Source organism: Cornus florida, unplaced genomic scaffold (assembly GCF_030987335.1).
Source record: "Cornus florida cultivar Cherokee Brave unplaced genomic scaffold, ASM3098733v1 CherokeeBrave_3.0.0_Hap2_Chr06, whole genome shotgun sequence".
Taxonomy (NCBI): domain Eukaryota; kingdom Viridiplantae; phylum Streptophyta; class Magnoliopsida; order Cornales; family Cornaceae; genus Cornus; species Cornus florida.
The window spans coordinates 39865332-39889895 of record NW_026775576.1 but is presented as its reverse complement, the minus strand read 5'-3'; the positions used below and the strand labels follow the sequence as shown (position 1 = coordinate 39889895).

The window sequence follows — 24564 nt, the reverse complement described above, 5'->3', positions numbered from 1 at the left end:
ATCATTATCATTACATCAATTTAACATATTCTTTCATATTATATCTCTGTCTATGTCACTCTATCTCTGATAATCAACTGTTACAAAGAATAATTTCTCAAGGAAAGCACTGAGAGGCTAATGCTTTGACAGTGCATCAACTCTGAATCACTAAAGTTCTACTGGCTTACTTTAAAAACGTTTTTCTATATGAGTTTTAAACCTCTCAATTATCCATTCATACCTTAAATTAGGAGTTTAGGGCTAATTTTTTAAATTAATAATTATTGTGCAAAGATTGATTTGCTTTTTAGAACTTTTTTTGTTTTACTATTCAAACATGTTCAGCATTTTCTTCGTAACTAAACTTTTTTTTGTCAATTTATAAATTTTAGCTATAAATGATTAGTCTCTTTTGAAAAATATAAGAAAATCTTTCAAATGTTTCCTGAATAAAAAATAATATCGCTATTTTAGAGAATGAACTAATTATTTCTATGGAAAATAAAAATTGACAATAATTTTCAGTAATTGAAATTATACAATTACAAATTACGAAGGTTAGAGTTAGAAGTTTGTGAGATGTAGGATTAACATAGATACATTTATCAAAAAGTAAGCTTTAATGATTTATTGAAAATTGATATGACTTCTTGGTCATTAGAAACAAAAAGTTCGACTAATCAGTAATTTTATGTTTTTAAGAATTAGAAAAAAAAAAAAAAAAAAAAAACAAACAAACAAATATGTTAAGAACTCTTGGGCCACGAAATTTTCTTAGAAATATGCAAGCTGAAATGTGTCTCAAATTACAAATTTCATTAAGAATTGTGTGGTTTTCTTGAAAATCTGAAGGATTCATCATTTCCAATTAAATTTTTAAAAAGGAATTTGTCCTATATAAAACAAGCCTGTCAAACGAATTGGTGTACATAGGGTCTACCAACGCTCGAGAAGATTTAAGAAAGAAAATTAAAGCATGTTTCTATACATGGTTGTTAGGTTAATAGGACTTTATTTTTAGATAGATTTTTTCATGTTTATTAGAGTTAGTTGATTACCTCTTATTGAAGGGAAAATTCAAAAAGCAAATTAACATTAAAGGGAAAAATGTAAATTTAACATTCATATATGTAGGGAACCTTTTTAAGGTCCATGCATTCATTAATTAGGATTCATATTTGTTAGTCACTAAATGACTCTAGAGGGGGGGTGAATAGAGTCAATGGCCAATTTTTGCAATTTATAAAATATTAAATCTAACAAACTATTAAGCACAGAGGAATTGAAACATTCAAGCAGTATATGGCACAAGTATAAGAGAAATAGAGATGAAAGATTGCAAACTATGACTAGGCAATTTAGTGAGGTTCGGAAACTCCTACTCCTCGGCTTAAGGTCCCCCTTGAGATTTCCCAAATTCACTAGAGCTTCTCCTTAATGGTGGAGAGCAAACCTTCAATTGAAGTAAGACCCTGCTTCTCTTCTTTGCTAGGAGAACACCCTTTTCCTAGGGTTCCTTTTGGGTCACACCAACCCTTTTACAATAACTTGGAATAGAAATGAATTGTACAATAAATCTCTCAAAGATAGAAGTACACAGTTCTGCTCACGACTATAGTAAAAATGAATATATATGAAGCTCAAAATTACTACAGTAGAATGAAATGTAAGAGAGGAAATGAAAACAGAGGAAATGAAAGCTCAATGAATGCTTCTTTAATGCTTTTCAAGAATGGTAGAATGCTCTCTGTAATGGTGTTGTTTATGATGCAGACTAACCTCTGTATTTATAGATAAACTATGGTCAATATAGCTGTTGCAGGTGGTTGGAAAACAATAAATGAAAAAGTTTCCGTTGTAGATCAAAACCCTAGAAGGAGCCGGCTCTTGTAAACAAGAGGAGGTGGCTCCCTAGCCTTGAGAGCCGGCTCTCCATTTTGGGAGCTTGCTCTTTGGATGGAAACTTCATTTTTCGTTAAAAAATAGCTTACTGGAATGTTGAGAGCCGTCTCTATTTTTGTGGAGCATTCTCTATTTAAAATAGAGTATGCTCTAAAAGCTTGAATGATCGTTTAGGCTTGATGAAGATTTGCTGAAAAGCTTGAATGATCTTTGAAGTCCGAGTTCTTCTTTAATTTCTTGCACTTTGATGCTTCCTTGAATCCATAGCTTGAGTGTTTGGAATGCTTGAAATGGAACTTCTAGCTCATCATTGAGGATTGAATGATTGATCAACTATACATCACTCAATGAAAATATTAGGACATAAACATCATTAATGGTTTGTAATCATCAAAACATAAGATTGACCTTTAGATAAAATCCTTAGGCCAACAATCTCCTCCTTTTTTATGATGACAAAACATTGATGTGTTTATTGTCGAGGTGGAGTTGCATTTTGAAAGAATGCTCCCCCTATCAATAAGCATATTTTGAATATCATATCATGTTTAATCTTACAACAATTATTTTTAGAAGTCTCCCCCTATCAATATGCATCTCTCAAAATATATAATTAAAAAGAAAAGACACATAAGCATAAGAACACATCTTTCTCCCCATTTGTCATCTCAAAAAAGGTGGGAGACTAAATGAATAAAAATAACTGGCCATTTCAGGAAATATCAGAGAAAAATGAATTAAAGGGCAAATGATGAGCAAATATGTCATTTTATAGATAACAGAAGTCAATATAGAAGGAGACTGTGAACACGACTACCATATGACAGACAAAAGCATAGTTTATAAAACATAGGTAAAAAAAAAAAATGCTTCTCTAAAGCAAATAAAGCTAATAAGTGCACACAAAAGTAGGTTTGAAATGGAGAAAACCTGTTCTAAGGAGAGGAAGGTCCATATTGGTTTCGAAATTCTGCAAAATCCTCATTAAGATGAGCAATTGCCATGTGCATTTCGTCAAGTTGAGTTTGTTGTTTTTCAAGAGTGGCTTGGTTTTGACGAGTGCCTTTGAGAATTTCCAATAAGAGGGCACGATTGGTACGATTTTCAACTGGAACTTCCTCATTTTCATCATCGTCATCACTTTCATGTTCGTCTTCATCCCCATCATCAACATCCTCAACCTTTTCTCCTCTAGCTCTAGCCTCTTCGAACCTTCGTTGCCTAGGATAAAACCACACTCCATTGGAATCCCTTTTTAGCCCCATTGACGCAAGATTTGAGGCAGTGAGAATGTGTTTTGGCCATGGTTTGACTGCTTCATGACTATCAAGCGGAACCTTCTTAGCTATAAATATGTGAGTGAGAACCATGGCATAATATAGAGAGACATTTTTCTTTCTTTTGCATGTAAGAAGGTGATGAAATATGATGTATGCAAGATCAAAGTGCTTGCCATTTAAGACACACCAGATAAGAAAGATGTCCATGTGGGAAACTTTGGATCGACTATCGGATTTAGGAAGAATAGAGTACATGATGATCTTGTGAATCAACCGGGCTTCCATAGTTAATTGCTTGGTGTTGACCTCTTTGGTATTGGTTACATTGGAATCATAACTCATTTGCCGAATAGCCGTGAGTTTGTCAAAACCTTGTCCTTTAAACTAGTTGAAATGAGAATAGAATAGAATTCCATCCACAGGGGGAAGGTGAAGGATTTGAGTAATGCTGTTTGTATCAAGGTGAAAATATATTCCAGCCACATAGCAATTAAGTTTTTCTTCTCCAGGCATTTCTTCAAGATGAGTGTAGAATAACTTTACTAATTTTGGATAGTATCCTTCATTCATTCCAACAAATGATCCAAGGCCAATTGCATCAAACAATCTATAGGTGTTGAGATGAAGATCATTGCAAATTGTGTCAGACAACACCATTGCTGTGGCCACTTTTTGATGTTGAAAGAATTTGTCATATATGCTTTTGTATGTGGGGTTTTTATATAACATGGTGGCTGAGATTTGAAGTGGAGGAGGATTTGGTTCACTAGGGCCTGATTCATCATTATGTTGAGTAGACCGTTTTTGTCCACGAGAAGGATTCTTTCTACGTGAGGATGAAGCAGTGGACATTTCTAGAAATTAAACTAAAATTACAGAAGGAATTCTCTGAATAAAAATCCAATTTAAAAGACAATGAAAATTTCAAGTCTCAAATTAGTTTAGACTGAACATTAATATAAGAATTAATAAAACAAATTGAACCAATGAAAAAGCCTAGTTAAAATTGCACATTCAATCAGAATATTGAGTGCAAGGAGAAATTTATGCTTGAAAAACTCCCAATATTATTTTTGAGCAATAGACTAGGAATTTGAGATGATAAAATCACTTCTAGAAATACATTCATAGTAAACTGACAATTTAAAGCATAGATTCACAGAGCAAACCCAAAATGTGTTCAAATTACTACATGACATTTCTAGGGTTTTGAGGGTTTGTCAAAGATGAGTTGGATAAAGAGGTAAAGAGATAATTATGCTCAAATAATATTGACTGGGAACATCAAAAGGCATGAATAAAAGAGGATAAATTCATAATTCTTACCTTAAGGGATGAACTTACCATTCGTAAGAGGGAGAGAGAGATTAGATGTTTGGGTAAATTTAGTGAATGAATGATATATTAGAGGGAATGAAAATAGAAATTAAAGACTGAAGATTCAGTTAAAGGGCATGAACACAGTAAATTTAAAGTTGATTTGATGAGGGACATTTACTTGTGAAAAAGCCCAAGAAGGATGAAGGGATGCCTCTTGCCGAGATGCTCTATGGAGAGATCTGAAATGATGCAATCTTAAGAACAGAGAGGAAATGCCGAGACAAAGCAATTTCTAATATTAGAGATGGAGCCGGCTCATAAGTGTATAAAGTCGGCTCGAGTATGCTGCTGGAGAGATGCCGAGAGTAGTGGAATGGCAGTTATTTGGGAGCCAGCTCACATGTTTATAGAGCCAGCTCAATGAAATTTTATGGAGCCGGCTCTTAGAAATTTAGAGCCGGCTCTTTGCCAATGTTTGATAGCAGCCGGCTCAAAGAAAAAAAAAAAACTTGAGATGCCAAAATAAAAGCATAGATGATTGAGCCGGCTCTTGTTTTATTTTGGAGACGACTCTTAAGTATTTTTAGAGACGGCTCAAGTATTTTTAGAGCCGGCTCTTTTGGGCTTTTGAGAGATGCCTAGAGTGGATTGTTTGGAAGCATTTTAGGAGCCGGCTCTTCCTTTTTGTTGAGCAGGCTCAATTGTCTGTAGAGGAGATCCCGAGAGTTGGAAGAAAATAGCACTGAAGGAGCCGGCTCTACATTTTTCTAGAGATAGCTCTTCCTATTCCAATTTTGTATGCAGGTTGGGGAGCCGGCTCTTGTTTTTATAGAGCAGTCTCTTTCTTAAATTTTTTTTTGATATCCCGAGAGCAAGCAATTTGATATCATCTGTGGAGACTGCTTTGCCTTGTGTAAAGATGGCATTTTTTCTTCAAAGAGACGACTCTTTTTTCTGAATGGAGCTGGCTCTGCTGCTGCTTTGCTTTACTGCTATAATTCTTCTTTTGAGCACATTCCAATTTCCCTTCTAAGTAAACAAAATCTATCTTCTTGGAGTGGTTTTGTAAAAATATCAGCTAATTGTTTTTCTGTATTGACAAACATAAGTTCAATGTCGCCCTTAGAGACATGATCCCTAAGAAAGTGGTACCTAATTTCTATATGCTTTGTCCTAGAATGCTGAATCGGATTTTTTGAAATACAAATTGCACTTGTATTATAACACATTATAGGAACATGATCAAAATGAAGTCCAAAGTCCTCAAGTTGTTGCTTAATGTAAAGCATTTGAGCGCAACAACTACCAGTTGCAATATACTCGACTTCCGCCATTGATAAAGCTACAGAGTTTTGTTTCTTACAGGACCAAGATACCAGTGACTGTCTAATGACGTGACAAGTCCCACTAGTGCTTTTTCTATCAACTTTGCATCCTCCAAAGTCAGCATCCGAGTAACCAACAAGTTCAAATGATGTATGTCTAGGATACCAAAGACCTAAGAATGTAGTATAACTTAAATAGCAAAAGGTGCGTTTAACGGCACATAGATGAGATTTTTTAGGGTAAGATTGAAAACGAGCACATAAGCATACACTAAACATGATGTACGGTCTACTTGCGGTTAAATATAAGAGACTACCAATCATACCTCTATATTTTTTAATATCCACATTAATGCCCTTTTCATCTTTGTCAAGTTTCAAAGATGAGCTCATTGGAGTATTGGCATGTTTGACTTCCTCCAAGCCAAAATTTCTTTAGCAAATCCTTAACATACTTAGATTGGCAAACAAAAATACCATCAAGTGTTTGTTTGATTTATAACCCTAAGAAGAAGGTTAGTTCACCCATCATGCTCATTTCAAATTCATTTTGCATACTAGAGGCAAACTTTTCATATAGTACACTATTGGTTGATCCAAAGGTAATATCATCAACGTAAATTTGAATGACCAACAAGTTGCAATCAATGGTTTTAGTGAAAAAAGTATTGTCAATTTTTCCTCGAATGAACCCTTTAGTAAGTAGAAAACCATTAAGTCTTTCATACCAAGCTCTTGGAGCTTGTTTCAAACCATACAATGCTTTTGTCAATTTGAAAACATGGTTTGGACAATTATAGCATTTAAAGCCAGGTGGTTGTTCAACATACACTTCTTCTTCAATGAAGCCATTTAAGAAAGCACTTTTTATATCCATTTGATATAACTTAAAGTTTTTATGAGATGCAAATGCAAGGAGCATTCTTGTAGCTTCAAGTCGAGCTACGGGGGCAAAAGTTTCCTCATAATCAATTCCTTCTTCTTGATTATAACCTTGAGCAACAAGTCTTGCCTTATTTCTCACAATTGTTCCCGATTTATCCTTTTTATTTCTAAACACCCACTTTGTGCCAATGACAGTTTTATCTTTAGGTCTTGGAACCAAATGCCAAACTTCATTTCTTTCAAATTGATTAAGTTCTTCTTGTATGGCCAAGAGCCAAGATTCATCATTTTCGGCTTTAAGAATATTCTTTGGTTCAAGTTGGGAAACAAAAGCTACATAGTTGCAAACATTACTTATTTGAGATCTAGTGCTTACTCCTTTAGATGGATCGCCAATAATTTGATTTATTGGATGATTAGACACTTGCTTCCAAGCCTCAGGAAGAGTATATTCATGAGAGTGGCTATCTTTTGGAACATCTTTGGAGTGATCTTCAATAGGCGAACCATTTAAATCAAGATTTTCAATGTTCTTTTCAATCTTAATCACATCTTCACTATCATCCAATGAGCACCTAAGAGGGGGTAATGGTGATTCATCAAATACAACGTGTATAGATTCCACAACCACTAGTGTTCTTTTGTTGAACACTCTAAATGCTTTGCTATGAGATGAATATCCTAGAAAAATACCTTCATCCAATTTAGGTTCAAATTTTCCTAGACTATCTTTGTCATTCAACACGAAGCATTTACACCCCAAAACTTTAAAGTATCCAATATTTGGCTTCCTTTTGTTCTAAAGTTCATAAGGAGTCTTATTAAGAAGTTTTCTAATGATGACTCTATTTATGACATAGCATGAGGTATTAACGGCTTCGGCCCATAGAGTTTTAGGAGATTTATGTTCATTTAATATAGTCCTAGCCATTTCTTGGAGAGACCTATTTTTCCTTTCAACAACTCCATTTTGTTGAGGAGTTCTAGGAGCCGAAAGATTATGATTGTATCCATTTTCATCACAAAATCTTTTTACACCTTGGTTATCGAACTCTCTTCCTCTATCACTTATAACAGACTTAATCTTACACTCTTTCTCGTTCTCGATTCTCTTACAAAATTTAGCAAAGATTGCATGAGCCTCATTTTTGTGTGTAAAGAAAAATACCCAAGAGAATCTAGAGTAATCATCAACAATGATAAATGCATAGAGTTTTCCACCAGGACTAGCAATTCTCTCTAGACTGAATAAGTCGATATGAATTAATTCAAGTGGTCTTGTAATTGTTATGTCCTTTTTCCTTTTAAATGATGTCTTGATTTGCTTACCTATTTAGCATGCGCTACAAGTTTTATCTTTAGAAAAATTAGTCTTTGGGAGGCCTTTGACTAATTCATTTCTAGATAGTTTTGAAATCAAATCCATAGTAGCATGACCTAACCTTCAATGCCACAACCAATAATTTTCATTTGAGGATACAAGGCACTTGACATCTTGATCATGTAATTCACACAAAAGCAAAATGTACACATTACCATTTCTTAGAGCATGAAAAACTTCATTATTATCCTTTTTGACAATACATTTATCCGATTTAAACAAAACATCATATCCTTTATCACATAGTTGGCTAATACTAAATAGTTGTGTTTTGTTTAAATCAGATAAAGGAAGAGGAGATACCAATAGTTCCAATGCCAATGACCTTGCCTTTTGAATTGTCGTCGAATGTAACATTTCCTCCTTTGTGAGGTTTGATGGAGCAAAATTTTGATTGATCTCCTGTCATATGTCTTGAGCATCCACTATCAAGGAACCATTTGTCCTTGGATGAATATGAAGACTTCACGCAAACCTACAAAATGAATTTGAGTAATCTTATTTTGGTACCCATATTCTTTTGGGTCCATGAGAGTTAGGAAGAAGCACATAAGTCCCTTTAACAACCCAAACTTCTTTTGTCCTACATGGCTTAATAGGACAATGATTGATCTTATGTCTTTCCTTTTTTACAATAATTGCATGTTGGACTAAAGGAGGAATTTTTAACAAAGTAATTGTTCAAGGGTTTTCTCCTTTTCAATAAATAAGAGTCTTTGTTGTGAGGATCAAATCCAAGCCCATCCTTAGCATAAGCATTTTGTTGCTTTCCAAGAATGATGCCTAAATTCTCTCTACCTTTTGTAAATTTGGCTAAGGTTTCAACTTGATCCTCAAAAATGACTTTCAATGATTCATTTTCAGAAATTAACTCAATTGAAGCTGCTTCTTTAGCTAATTCTTTTTCCTTTTTCAAAGTTTTATTTTCAAGTTGAGATTTTTCAAGGTTTTGAGAGATGATAAGCTTTTCTCTTCTAAGGCTAGCACACTTTTGAACCATTTTGCCTAATTCATCATGTAATTCTTTAAAAGCATCTAGTAAATAGTTATGTGCATCAACTAATTCATCATATGAAGTTTCTAAATCACATGAGTCATGATTAGAATTTACCTCATCTTCATCGGCTATGAGACAAAGATTGACCAATTCATTGAGTTCATCGGCACTTTCGGATCCATTTGAATCATCATCTTCCTATGTAGCTCGCATGGCTTTGCCTTTCTTTTTCCTTTCCTTTTCATTTTTGTAGGCATAACAATCGGATTTGAAATGCCCCGGTTTTCCACAATGAAAACATGTAGGTGCTTCTCTTTTTCCTTGCTCACTTGATGAACCATTTCTTTTGAAGTTGTTACTCTTTTGAAACTTTTTCATTTGAAGGACTCTTCTTACGGTCTTGGTAATGAGAGCAACTTCTTCTTCTTCTTCATCATTGGAAGCTTTATCAATTGTGACTTCTTTGGTAGTAGCTTGAAGAGCTATATCCTTCTTTTGAACTTCTTTGTCTTCATCTCTATCATTCATCTCTAACTCATAGGCCATTAATGAACCAATGAGTTCATTTATGGGGAGTGTATTGAGATCTTTGGTCTCTTGGATGGCGGTCTTCTTGGCTTCCCAATTTTTAGGCAAAGACCTAAGAATTTTTCTCACATTGTCGGATGATGTATATAATCTTCCAAGAGCCTTCAAAGGATTCACAATGTTAGTAAAACGAGAATACATTTCACTAATAGTTTCTCTATTGTTCATGGTGAAAAGTTCATATTTATGGACAAACATATTCATTTTGGATTCCTTAACATGACTAGTCCCTACATAGGTTACTTCAAGTTTATCCTAAATTTTTTTGGCCGTTTCGCAATCCGAAAATCTATTGAATTCGTCTTTGCTTAAGGCACAATAGAGATTAGTGATAGCCTTGACATTATATTGTACAAGCCTATGGTCATTGAGGGTCCATTCAATATCAGGTGTTGAAACAGTTTCACCATTTACTATTTTGGTTGGAACATGGTCTCCTTTTTCTGTGGCTTTCCAGACATCTATATCTACACCTCTTAAGAATGCTCTCATTTTGATCTTCCAATAGTTGTAGTCATTTCCATCAAACCAAGGAGGTCTATTATTAGATTGATCTTCTTGATGAAAATTTGTATTGGCCATGGTCGTTCTCTAAGATGGTTAAATCTTTTTCTAGAGACTAGGCTCTAATACTAATTGTTAGTCACTAATTGACTCTAGAGGGGGGGTGAATAGAGTCAATGGCCAATTTTTGCAATTTATAAAATATTAAATCTAACAAATTATTAAGCACAGAGAAATTGAAACATTCAAGCAGTATATGGCACAAGTATAGAAGAGATAAAGATGAGAGATTGCAAACTATGACTCGATGATTTAGTGAGGTTCGGAAACTCCTACTCCTCGGCTCAAGGTCCCCCTTGAGATTTCCCAAATTCACTAGAGCTTCTCCTTAATGGTGGAGAGCAAACCTTCAATTGAAGCAAGACCCTGCTTCTCTTCCTTGCTAGGAGAACACCCTTCTCCTAGGGTTCCTTTTGGGTTACACCAACCCTTTTACAATAACTTGGAATATAAATGAATTGTACAATAAATCTCTCAAAGATAGAAGTACACAGTTCTGTTCACGACTATAGTAAAGATGAATATATATGAAGCTCAGAATTACTACAGTAAAATGAAATGTAAGAGAGGAAATGAAAGCTCAACGAATGCTTCTTTAATGCTTTTCAAGAATGGTAGAATGCTCTCTGTAATAGTGTTGTTTATGATGCAGACCAACCTCTGTATTTATAGATAAACAATGGTCAATATAGCTGTTGCAGGTGGTTAGAAAACAATAAATGAAAAAGTTTCCGTTGTAGATCAAAACCCTAGAAGGAGCTGGCTCTTGTAAACAAGAGGAGGCGGCTCCCTAGCCTTGAGAGCCGGCTCTCCGTTTTGGGAGCCTGCTCTTTGGATGGAAATTTCATTTTTCGTTGAAAAATAGCTTACAGGAATGTTGAGAGCCGTCTCTATTTTTGTGGAGCCTTCTCTATTTGAAATAGAGCCTGCTCTAATTTTCTGAGCCTTCTCTACTTTCCTGAGCCTTCTCTAATTTTTGTAGAGCCTTCTCTACTTTCAGTAGGAGACTTAAAATGAATTCCAGTATAATGTGAGGCTCATGTGTGAATGTGTTCAAAAACCTAATGAGCTGATTTTATGTTCTTTGAAAAATGAAATGAGAATAATATGCATGAATTGTAATTTTGAGCTTCAAAATATATTCAACTGAACTTTGACATTAAACCTTAAGCTCTCACCATCCTCTCTACCATTTTCTTCATTTCTTGACCATGATCGTTTAGGCTTGATGAAGATTTGCTGAAAAGCTTGAATGATCTTTGAAGTCCGAGTTCTTCTTTAATTTCTTACACTTTAATGCTTCCTTGAATCCATTGCTTGAGTGTTTGGAATGCTTGAAATGGGACTTCTAGCTCATCATTGAGGATTGAATGATTGATCAACTATACATCACTCAATGAAAATATTAGTATATAAACATCATTAATGGTTTGTAATCATCAAAACATAAGATTGACCTTTAGATAAAATCCTTAGGCCAACAATATTTTTTAAAACTCCTTTTCGATATGCATAAAATTGTTTTTAAGAAACTTCTTAAAATAAATATCCTAGTCATATAAGGTACGAAACTTTGCTTAATCAATCGAAGGCCACTTGCCTGGAGTTGAATGATCGACACTTGGCTAGATTGGTCAAGCTATGCAAGTCAAAGTTTCTTTCTTAAACAAAATCTCTTAAAACCCTAATATTTTTACTACTCTAAACTTTATATGAAGACATCTTGTTTTTCAAAATGAAATGCAAGCATTATATTACTTTCTCCGGGCATACACATGGGCAATAAAGCGAGTTAAATGTGCATTATAGCAGATCCTTACTGGAACTTTGGCTTATTTCATATTCATAATAACATATAGTTGGGCGAGTATTCATCAGAGGTGATGAACATTTATTGTTACTGAGCCTACAAGATCCAACACCACATAAGGAATTTTCACACCTACTTGGATTTGTCGACGGAGTAGAGACTGGGAGACTCGAGGGGAAAATTTGGTGTCAGTGTCAAGAGGTAACTAGGGCCTTTCCAAGATTCAGAAAAATATGATCTACTTGGACAAGGTCTCGTGGTTTTGTTTCTTATATATTGGCCTACAAGAGAGTCCTAAACAGGGCCCAAGACCCCACAAGAGAAAAATGGATTAAAAAACCAGGTCGCAATGCAGCCCAGGTTGAAACAAAAATCAGGCTACAACATCACCGTTAAATACATTGTATTTCTCTTCTCTTGTTAAATTTGATCATGGTCATGTGTTTTTTTAAATGGTTTGTGGGATTATGGAAAACATGCATATATTATTTAATTATTTGATATGTTTAATGCTTTAATTGCATAAATCTTATTTGTTTTGGTAAATATAAGTTTTTCACATTGATATAATGCACGAGTATAATGTTCTTTGTGTTGTTTACAGATTATATCCCGTGCAAACCATCATCAAGCTATTTAAAGATTATTGAACTTTAATTTTTATTTTTAAAAAAAAATTTGATGTACGGTTTACTATGTATTGACTCTTGTCACGAAATTGTTAGAGAGTGGGGTTGTTAAATCACCAATAAGACTTTCTTGGAAATTTTTGTAGAAAACTTGGGGTTCGTATTTTGTTTAGAATTTGATTTAGTTCTTCAAAAGTTAGTAATGTAGTGTTACGTCTGACACAGGTACACAAGCTGATTTTGAAGCTACAAAGGCAAAATTGCAATTACAACTCTAAATTGTGCACTCACTATTATTAGGGTCCGTGTTCATGTGCATTCATGATATTAGGATATTTATTGGATTATGGAGTTAAAAGTTGTGTATCTGTTGGTTTTAAAAGGTTTTTTTAATGTAAACAACTTAACGATTTTGATGGCCGATACCATTACACCTTCTGACCACGAACTTATTGGCGGCCACAACATCTATAAATACTGTGTGTACACTTCCCCTGTACATATATAGTGGCACCCCTCTTTTGCTGTTTTCTATAAATTTTCACTTCTGATAAGAAAAAAGAAAAAAGGTTTCGTTGCCATTGTTAGCGAAAAACTAGCAACATATTTTTTTTCATATTCCAGGGATTTTCAGTAGGGTCATATTATCAATCCTACATAGCTAGGCATGGGACGACTTCTATGAGAGTGCACTTGTGGATGCCATGCATGCACTTAAAATAACAACTATGTATACGAAAAAGTACAAATTAAGAAAGGAATTCATGTCTAACCTTTCAGCATTAGCTATCACAAATGCTTCAATAGCCCACTTAGGATACCACACTTTTTCTATTTCCTTCATCGTTTCTCCTTTATTTTTCTGGTGTGCAACCAGAGTAAGAACGTTCAACTGGAATAAGCACTGACCACTGCAGGACATAAAAATAACTTGTAACTGGGAGGACAGTATTTCAGTCTAGTAAAGCAGTAAATTAAATGTAAAAAGCACGTACCAGTTGGGCTGCACCAGGTTCGAGGTAGATGGCAAATAAATAAGCTATACCAGTCACACAGTACACCAGACAAACCAAAACAATGTATTTATCTAAGAAGGAAGATCTTGGGTTGTTGAAGTAATGGAACATTGAAAGGTAAACCACAGGCTTTACAACTGCATTGAAGTTGTCTACTGTATCCTTTGCAAGAAAGTAAGCCAAGCTGCTCATGCCAGAACCACTCTCTCTCCAGTAGTGTAACTTATCCGGAGAAAACGATCTCAAAGCAGCAATCTTGACAAGGAGAGCTGAAACTCAGCAATAAGTATATGGACAAATGAGAAAGTACGCCAAAATATTAACATGTTTTTTAGCGAAACCTGTAACAGCTCTAATAAATTCTCTAAATAAACTGTTAGCCGAGATATGATAGGCTAGAATCATAGATGTAACTTACTATATTATCCGAAATATGATAGGCTAGAGTCATGGCATTTGATTTTATTTACACAAATCTCTAGGCATAGAATTTACACAATTATTTTATTTAGTTTCCTTTGTTGTAATATTAACGTGTGCTCTTTTTACTATATAAATACCAAAGTGGTGAGTGAGTGTTCAAGCCTCATTCAAACCTTTACATATTATTATTCTCATTCAACCTTTTACACTTATATTCACTCTATCTTGTATTTCTTCTTAAACAATTAATTATAATAATGAGTATGAAGATATATATATATATACACTTGCAATTCATTTCATTCCAACACAACATTAGTCTAAGAAAGCAAAAACCATGACAACCCTCCTCTCCCAACTCCCCTTCTCTTCCTTTTCTTCCCCAATCTTTCACCATGATTTTGTTCATTAAACCACGGATGCTCCTTCTCCTGCTGTCTCCCCACCTGTCCAACCTTCCCCCAACCTGTTATGTGACCAACCCAATGACCATGACCAAAACCCTGCACCTATTGTAAAGGCTGGTAGTAGCCTTGAGATGGATGGTTCAACCACTGTTGATGCTATGGAACCACTGATTATTGATGACAGAAGGAACATTGCTCTAGCTAAGCAAGTGATCTCTGAGGCCCCATCAAGGTACCTTGCTGATGCAAGGAAGGAACTTGAAAAAGCCAGAGAGAAGATTTCTAATCTAGAGTCATCTCTTCTGAAGCTTCAAAAAGCAAAGATGGTTGATGAAGGGCATGTGGTTAATAACCAGCCCAAGGAAGGACCTACTCAGCACACTACTTACCTGAGGGGTAAAGGTAGATTCAGAGGAGGTTCTAATAGAGGTAGAGGAGGATCCACAGTTGGGTACAACAGCTACCACCATGGTGAACCAAGTCACGCACCTAAGGAGATTGGGCATTACACTGGTCAACCAAAGTCCAAGACTGGTACCAACCACAGGGCTGCTACCACTGAGACACCTACCCATCAATACACAAATCCCTTACACCAAAATTGTAAGGTCAAACCTGCTAATTGCTCTTTGAAAAATGACAAGAGTATGGTTTTAGAAGCTGGCCAAGTCGCTTTAGACAGCCTAGCTAGGCTGAGATTGCTGCTGGACCAAAGGCCAACTCTCCCAAGATGAAATTTGAATTCATCCCACCTCCTCCACCCAATGGGGACCGTATCCTTATTGAACCTCCTGAGGAAGTTGCAGAGGAAGGAGCTGAGGAGTGGAGGACCTGTCTTGTTAGATATTTTATCCAAAAGAAATTACCTTTTTTCATTGTTAAGGATGCAGTTACAAAGATGTAGAGTAATGAAGGGTTGGAAGAAGTTATGGCTGATGATAAAGGGTTCTTTATATTTAAGTTCTCCACTGAAGCTGAGTGTAATAATATTTTAGCTAATGGACCATGTATGGTGATGGGGAAACCATTATTCCTGAAAAAATGGCACAAAGGTATGGAAATGAGTAAAGAATCATGTAGATCCATTCCCCTTTGGATAAGATTTTATAATATCCCCTATGAGTATTAGACAGCTAAGGGTTTCAATCATGTGATAAGTGCTGTGGGAAGACCTTTATTTGCTGATAGGCTTACTGAAAGCAAGCAAGACTCAGTTATGCTAGACTGTGTGTGGAAGTGGATGCCACTAAACCCTTTGTTGAATCTTTCCAACTGAAGGCAGCTAATGGAATTGTGTTTGACATTAAGGCTGAATATCAGTGGAAGCCTATGGTATATTCATCTTGTTGTTGTTTTGGGCACCTTAGTAATGTATGCCCTACCAAACAAACCATAAGTAGAATAGCTAAGGAGAATGCTAATCAAGGAAATGAATGGAAAGCAGTGCAAAGAAGTTCTTAACCAATTGAATTAATGAATGTTAGCCATGAGGACCACATTACTAATGTTGCTGGGGATGATACTACTGATGTCAATAGGGTGGAGACCTTACAAGTTGTGTCTGAGAATGTTATTGAGTAGGAAGTGAGCACCAAGGAGATGGATAGTTCAGAGGTTACAAATCAAGAGGCGGTTATTCCTGCTGTTGAGTTGAGGACTGATGGAGGGTTGCCAGAGATGCCTAAGGCTAACCATGAGGGAGAAGGGACACAGGTTGTTATACCTAGCTGCTCTAGCTCCACATGCTCCTCTAGTTCAAACCAGTGTAAGGACAAGGAGGACCCTGAGGTCACAAAGCAGAAAACTAAGAAGAAGAAAAAGAAGAAGGGAGGTGAATGCCCTATTGTACCTGTGTCAGGTTTTCCAGGGGTAATTCTTCAAACCCCGTCTTAATGATTTTTGCAGCTTGGAATATCAGGGGTCTTAATTCCCTTGAAAAAAAAGAAGGAAATAAAACAGCTTATTGCTTCTTCCAACCTCCATTTTGTGGCTATCTTGGAAACTAAGGTCCAAGAACCTAATGTTAATAATATCCATAAATTTATTGCCCCTTCTTGGCAGCTTCTACACAACTACCCCTCATCTAGTCTTGGTAGGATCTTAATTCTGTATGACCCTATCAAACTTAAAGTTCAGAAGCTTTCTTCTAATGCACAAGTTATTCACTGCAGTGTAACCACTATTGAGGATCACACTCATTTTTTTGTGTCTGTTATTTATGCTTTTAACACTGCTGTGCAAAGGGTCTCCCTTTGGAGTGACATTAGATCTCAAGCTAGGAGCTTCTCTCCCTCCCTATGGATCCTCTATAGAGACTTCAATGTTATTAAACATCCCAATGAAAATGCAGGTGGCTCTGGTAAGTGGAATTCAGGTATCACAGACTTCAATACCTATATTTTTTATGCTGAGTTACATGAATTGAGATATAGTGGTATGTTATACACTTGGACCAATACGAGCCCTGGAGATTCTAACATTTCTAGGAAACTTGATAGAGTTTTGGTGAATGACAACTGGTTATCCAAATTCCCTCTATCTAGCTGTGACTTTTTGCCTCATGGGGTATCTAATCATTCCCTAATGATTGTTAACTTAGGAATTGTGCCTCTTAAAAAGAATGTTCCTTTCAGATTTTTTAATTTTTTAAGCAATCGTAAGGATTTTCTATCTACTGTGGCTTCAGTATGGGAGCAAAGTGTGCATGGTAATATTATGTTCCAGGTGGTTGGTAAGATCAAATTGAAAGCCGAAGATGCTCAAGATCAAATTGAAAGCCTTAAACAAGAAGGAGTTCAGTGAGATTTCCAAAAGGGTTATTGAAACTAAAAATGCTTTGAGTGTTGTTCAGATTGCTCTTGATGGTGATCCTGCTAATGTAGAGCTCAGAAGTAGGGAGAAGAATCTTCTTCAAAGTTTCCATGATTTGTCTGTAGCTGAGGAACAATTCTTTATGTAAAAGTCAAGGGTTAAATGGTTGAGTGATGGAGATAAGAACACTAGCTACTTTATGAAGACTTTCAATGCTAGGTGCAACAAATCAAGGATTACTAGGCTCAGGCTTGCCTCAGGTGAGTCCACTGAGGTGCCTTTAGTTATTAAAGATGAGGCTGTGATGCATTTCTAGAGTATTTTGGGAAGCTTTACTCACTGCTATCCAGGGGTTCAAGCGTTAAAGAAATTTTATAGTAAGGTGGTTCCTGACCAGTATTTTAATTCATTGACTTCTATTCTATCTCTTGAAGAGATCAGGGGCTGTTTTTTTGGGCTAAGTGACAAAAAATACCCTGGACCTGATGGGTTTAATGCAGTTTTATTTAAGAAAGCATGGCCTGTGGTGGGCAATGATGTTGCTATGGCAGTCAGAGAATTTTTTGTTAATGGGAAAATTTTGAAGGAGATTAACTCTACTTATCTTGCTCTGGTCCCAAAGGTTCCTAATCCAACTTCTTTGCAGGATTTCAGACCTATTTCTTGCTGTAACATCATCTATAAGGTTATATCCAAGCTTTTGGCTAAGAAAATTCAACCTATTCCTCCTCACCTTATTGATAATTATCAAACTACCTTCATTAAACATAGAAGAATTAGTGATGGAGTGTTTATTGTTGAAGAACTCATGAAGGGGTACACAGGCCAGGTTTCTTCTCCAAGATGCACCCTTAAGGTTGATATCCATAAAGTTTATGATACTGTTTATTGGGAGTTTTTGGTGGACTGTCTTAAAGTCCTCAACTTCCCTCCTATGTTTATCTAGTGGATCATTGCATGTGTCACCACAACTGCTTTCTCTATGGCTATCAATGGTGGGATGGTTGGTTTTTTCAAAGGAGCTCAAGGTCTAAGGGGGGACCCTATTTCCCCTCTCCTGCTTGTTCTTATTATGGATGTGTTATCTTCTACTATCATTAAGTCCATCAATGAGAGTTCCCAATTCTCCTACCATTGGAGATGTAGAGCAAACCAAATTTGCCATTTGTGTTTTGCTGATAATGTCATTTTGTTTTGCCATAGGGACCCTTATTCTCTTGATGTGCTGATCAAGAGTTTTGATTTGTTCTCTAACCTTTCTGGTTTAAAGCCTAATTTGGCTAAAAGCAACATCTTTACTGCTGGAGTGAATGAAGAAACTCAAAATACCTTGGTTAATGGCTCTGGATTTGTTGTTGGCCAGTTCCCATTCAAGTATTTGGGTCTCCCTATTACTGCCTCAAGACTCTCAATTGCTGACTGCAAGGTGCTTGTGGAAAGGATCATTGCTAGAATATCTAGTTGGACTTCTAGGTTTCTATCCTATGCTGGTAGATTACAGCTTATAAAGGCCGCCCTTATCAATATTCACTCTTATTGGGGTAGACACTTCATCCTTCCTATGAAGGTTACAAATCAGGTGAATGCTGTATTGAGGAAGTTTTTATGGACTGGGAAGGAGCTGAAGAACTCTAGTGCTAAAGTTATTTGCTATGCTGTATGCAAGCCTAAGGTCTATGGAGGGCTTGGGCTGCCTAATCTTGATGCCTTAAATAGAATTGCTATCTTGCAGCATATTTGGAATTTGTTCTATGGTTGAGGCCAATCTCTATGGTATTAGTGGGCTCATAATGTCCTAATTAAGGAGAAAAGCTTTTGGAACATCAAAGCTAATCAATTAAGTTCGTGGAATTGGAGAATGCTCCTAATTAAGCTGAGAGGTCTAGCTAGGCAATTCATTAAGCACCAGGTGGGGGATGGAGCTGAAACCTTCCTATGGTTTGACTATTGGCTACCTACTGGTCCTATCAATTTAAGAGTTGGAAATGATGTTATTCCAATTCTATGTGGGATGCTAACTTCAAGGTTAAGGGTTTCATTAGACATGGCCAATGGAGATTCCTTCCTCTTTTCAGAAACTTAACTAACATGGTTGAGGACCCTCCTCCAATCAATGCTGATGGTAGGGATAAGGTGGTATGGTCTTTGTCTACTACAGGTAAATTCTGTTTGAAGTAGACGTACAATGCTCTTCTTCCTCCTGCTCCATTGTCTAATTGGACCAACATTATTTGGTTTTCAAAACACATCCCAAGACATGCCTTTGTTACTTGGCTTGCTCTTCACAGCAGGCTTTATACTAAAGATAGGTTCTCTGCAGATCATAGAGATGGTTTTAACCTATGCATCCTATGCCAAAGAGAAAACGAAACACATGAGCATTTGTTCTTTAAATGCAGTTATTCCTCTTATATATGGAACTATGTTCAGCATACTTGTGGATTCTATTGTGGTGAATGTAGCCTTACCTTCATTGCGAGATGGATTGACAATGTTTGGAATGATAAGTGTAACTCTATGGATGCTATAATTGCTAGACTCTGTTTCTCTCTGGCTATTTACTTTATATGGAAGGAAAGGAACAAATGTACATATGCAGGCAAGTACTCTGCTCCTTTTGTTGTTTGGAAGCTCATTGAGGACTGCATTCGTGGCCGGCTTCTCTCCTTGAGGTTCAAAGATACTAGTATTTCTCGGATTGTGGTGGCTGATTGGAAACTTCCTAGTCTGGTTATTGACAGTGCTAGTGTTGGTGATTAAGCAATGCTTTGTGTTGTGCTTTCTGTGTTGCTCCCTCTCGTAGTTCCTATTTCTTTTGTGGAGTTTGTTTTTGCCTTCGGGCTTTGTTTGGGCCTTAGTGCCTTCCTTTCTTGTTGCTTTTTTTGGGCCGCTGTTTGGTAGCCTGTATTGTTTCCTTCTTTTTTGAATAAATTTTGACTTACCCAAAAAAAAAAAAAAAAAAAGATATATATATATATATATATATATATATATATATATATATATATATATATTCCTCAGGTATATTATCCGTTACAAGAAAGATAGCTTTTACAGAATTAGACATGTGATGTAGGGGGCAAAACTCAATCATAACTAATCCCTACTATCGTAAGTCCACAGCTTCAGGAACAAATAACGTTAACAACTATTTACTTCAAAAGCTTAAGCTGTTAGAGAGATGAGATGGTATAACTTAAATATTTAAATCTTTCAACAAATAGAAAAGGAAAAAAAAAAAAAAAAAAATGAAGAAGAAGAAGAATAATAAGATTCACAAGGAGCCTGACATAGCAAATTGACTTTTTTAACTTACAAACTGCAAAATCAAAGTGCACCGAAGGTTTCATCGCTCACTCTAGCAAGTATTCCTAAACAGATGCCAGCTAGCAATAAAAGCAGAAAATCTACTGCTTGAATCCTAGCGTCTCGTTGCCTCTGCTTACCAACTCTGAAACAAAACCAGTTATAACATCTAGGTCAGGTGCCAACCACCGAAGAAAATGCAATCATATGAGAATGAACAGCCAAAGGATAAATCATTTTATTTCTTTCAGTGGACTAGTTCTTGTTTCCACTTAAAAAATAAAAAAAAATAATAAAAAAAAACAACATATTCTCACTTATCCATGTCATTTGGATCCTCATTAGTCTTATCAATTTCCTGCTTCCAACTCATCATTTTTATTTTTTGTAGAAACTTGTTTATTTGAAACTGGAATTGATTTGGTACAAGCTCATAGCCTTCAAGTAGTATATGAAAAAGACCTTCTGTTTACGTCATAAAAGGATGTGCTTGCAAGGAAAAGAATCTATAGAGCAGTTATCACAAGAGAAATGTATAGAAAATTGAGATATCAAGAAATACAAATAGATTCAAAGAGATTATTTAAAATCAGCTCAAATGAATTAAACCAAAAAAAAAAAAAAAAAGAAAAAAAAAAAAAAAAAAAGGGAATTCCTAAGTTACCTCCCAAGGAAATATCTGTACTGCAGTAAAACACCAGGGGTTACCCGGTTCGATAAGTCCTTTGACATCAAGACATTATGCTCTATATGATCTCTTTTTCAATTCAGAAACAGACTTGGTGTCCCGCCAAAGGTCTGCAACAAAAGATTGTACGTCCATCAGATCCGGCAGCAATAGGATTTGTTGAATAAGCTAAATTTTCCCCAGGTGAGGATGCTGCTGACAATCCAGAAGAATTTAGCATATCTTGGGGTACTGGATACCCATTATGAAGCATCCAAGTGGAAGATCATTGTATTTCACATCTGAGCTTGGGCTCGGTTTAACAATTCCCTCAAGAATGTCAATGAAGTGATCCGGAGGATTAACACGTTCAGGGACATTGATGCCAATGCCTGTGAAGTATTCTTCAACTTTCTTCACTGGTCCATGATAAACTGTAAGACCACCTTTAGCTAGAAGTATCAAATCATCAAACATCTTGTACAAGGTATAGCTGAAGCAGAAAATTATCTTTAGTTAGATAAGAAAGGTCTCACAAGCAAGCAATTTAAAATGCCCTAGAATTGAAGTCATTGGAACAATTGGAAACATATGAACCTTATGTAATCACTAGCAAATAGATGCTGGGTACCTCCCCAAGAATCTATCTTTTATCTTACTGTTTTCACAATACTATGATGAGCTAATGTTTCATTGCCTCGAGCAATTTGGAGCAAAGCTAATGTAGATCCGGAGGAGTATACCATAAAATAGCCTATCCTAGTGGGAATGATGGAATGCAGTCGAGCACTCGTACCTTCGTCACCATAGAACCCAAAAGCCGCGAAGCTTAAGGAAAAGGGTTTATGCCCCTTAGGCAGACTAAGTGAGTCTAAGGTATCTTTATGATACGAGTTAAATGGTTTATAAGGTTATTTTGCTCAAAGCCAAAGGAATCCTCATATAGAAAATTATTGCAAGGAGCCAAGGAGGTGATAATTGAATTTGATTCCTCTTTCGTGGATGCAATTGCAAATTTTTTAACAAATGCTGGAAGACAGGTTATTGTGATTGATAATTATTAGCTTAGTAATTCCTATTGCACGAATACTACTAGGGAAACAAAATCAAAAGGAAATGGGAATTTGTTGAATTTCAAGATTCTTGAAATCAAAAGAAAATGGTATGACGAAAAGTTTTGATAAAGTTGAATGTAAAAGGCTCTTGTAAGCCACAATTTCTCATTAGCCATGTTCCTTATTTATATTACAGACCGAATATTATATAAGTGGAAAGTAAATCAAATCACTATCCTATGCCTCTAATAGGCACATGATGAAAATAATATCAGATCAAATCCAATCCCTAGAGATACTCCCAATACATATCAAATCCCTATATTTTCTCTCAATATTCGAAAATCAAATAATTAAGCCCAGCTTGTCAATACCAGAGTGAAGAAGATTGTTTTACTGACTTTGTGAACATATCTGCTAGCTAATTAGTAGAAGAAACGAAGGAAGTATGGATAACTCCACATCGCACTTTCTCCCTAAGAAAGTGAATATCAACCTCAATATACTTTGTCCTCTCATGAAGAACTCAATCAGATGCAAGCATAATAGCAGACCTGTTATCACAAAAGAGATTTGATGAACTAAATACACGGAATCCTAGCTCAGTCAATCGGGAACGAAGCCAGAGGATCTCACAAGTGCCCTGAGCCATGGCACGGTACTTTGCCTCTACAGAAGAACGAGATACAACACTTTGTTTCTTACTTTTCCAAGAAATTAAATTGCCCCCGTGAAAAGTACAGAAACCTTAAGTAGAGCGACGGTCAGTCAAAGATCAAGCATAATCAGCATAGGTGTAGCACAAGATAAGAGGCTATGGTGTGGATTTGTATAATAGACCAAGTCCTGGGCAGGACTTGAGGTACTGAAGAATTCGGTATATTGCATCTAGGTGTGAGGTTCGAGGAGTATGCATGAACTAACTCACAACACTAACTGCAAATGTGAGATCAGGTCTAGCTAATAATACCGATGGCATGACATTATTAGTGTAAGAAAGTCTTTCCGAAACTCAACAAAGAAATAAAGTGGATAAGTCCGTAATTTAGGAGAGAGTGAGGTTCACACACCAATGGTTAGTTGACGAGCACCCCAACGGCTAGTTGTATTAGTCAAATTTGGGCTGGTGTTAAAATTGATGGGCCATTCTAAATATGCCAATTTCATTTGGGCAATTCCAAGTGTAACAAGTTCTTTAGGTTTCTCACTCCTTTGCTCTTTTGAAAATTCGAACACTCACCATTCATCTTAAGAAGTAGAGGAGATACTATTAGACTACAACTTGATTTTTGCTATACTTATACAGGACTCTTTGCTCTAATTGACATGAAGTAATTGATCTTAATTGTGTGAAAATGAAGTTAGCCAATTATCACCCAGTTGTTATAACATACTTGTGTTGCGTCCTAACTTGCAAATTATGAGCCTTGAGGGCTATTTATATGTAATTTACTTCAGTGTCCCGTTTTTTTTTTTTTGGTAAGTATGTGTGTGTTCTCTAAGCATATATATTTAATTTACTTTGGTATTCATTTATATGCATATACGATATTACTCTCTATAATTTGATCGCATTAACATCACTATAATTAACAACAAAAAAACAAAGCCTCTAATTCAAAGATTGTGATTATGTCTTTATGTTCCAGATTCATTCTTAAATCTTTTCTTCAGGTTTGAAACACACATATATATATCTGGACACACTCATGTAACAAAAAGGAAATATGGAAAGATATGAAAAGATAACCCAACTTCCTGAAAATAATAATAATAGTCGAGTATGCTCGTACATATATATTTTTTGGGTAAGTCAACATATATATTTAGAGCAGTAGTTTGTTAAAACACTTTTTTGTGTAAAATATACCATGTGTAATTTTTTTAAATTTTTTATCTTCAGCAATCTGTTAAAATACACTGTCACGTCATCAATATATAAAATTATTGTGTATTGTTGTGTATTTTAAAGCATCTCCAACCATTATGTAAGTCAGATGTGTCATAATCTAAGTCATAGAAAGCGGGAGCGGAAGCGGAAGCGAGAACAGTGAGAATTTAAGCGAGAGCGAGCGCGGAGGATGAGAGCGACGTCTGTTGAGAATGATTGTGTGACTTAAGTCATAATTGATTTACACAAAAATTATGGATTATTTATTTTTAGCTCTAAGAGTTGTTTTATACATTTTGTATAAAAATATATCCCAATAACAACC

At 35.8% G+C, this 24564-nt stretch overlaps 1 pseudogene; it reads right to left on the bottom strand.

Annotated features, from left to right (window-relative positions):
- Positions 1 to 23000, bottom strand: part of LOC132313971 (ABC transporter G family member 28-like) — a 33489-nt pseudogene extending 10489 nt beyond the window's left edge.
- Positions 23001 to 24564: the final 1564 nt, after the last annotated feature.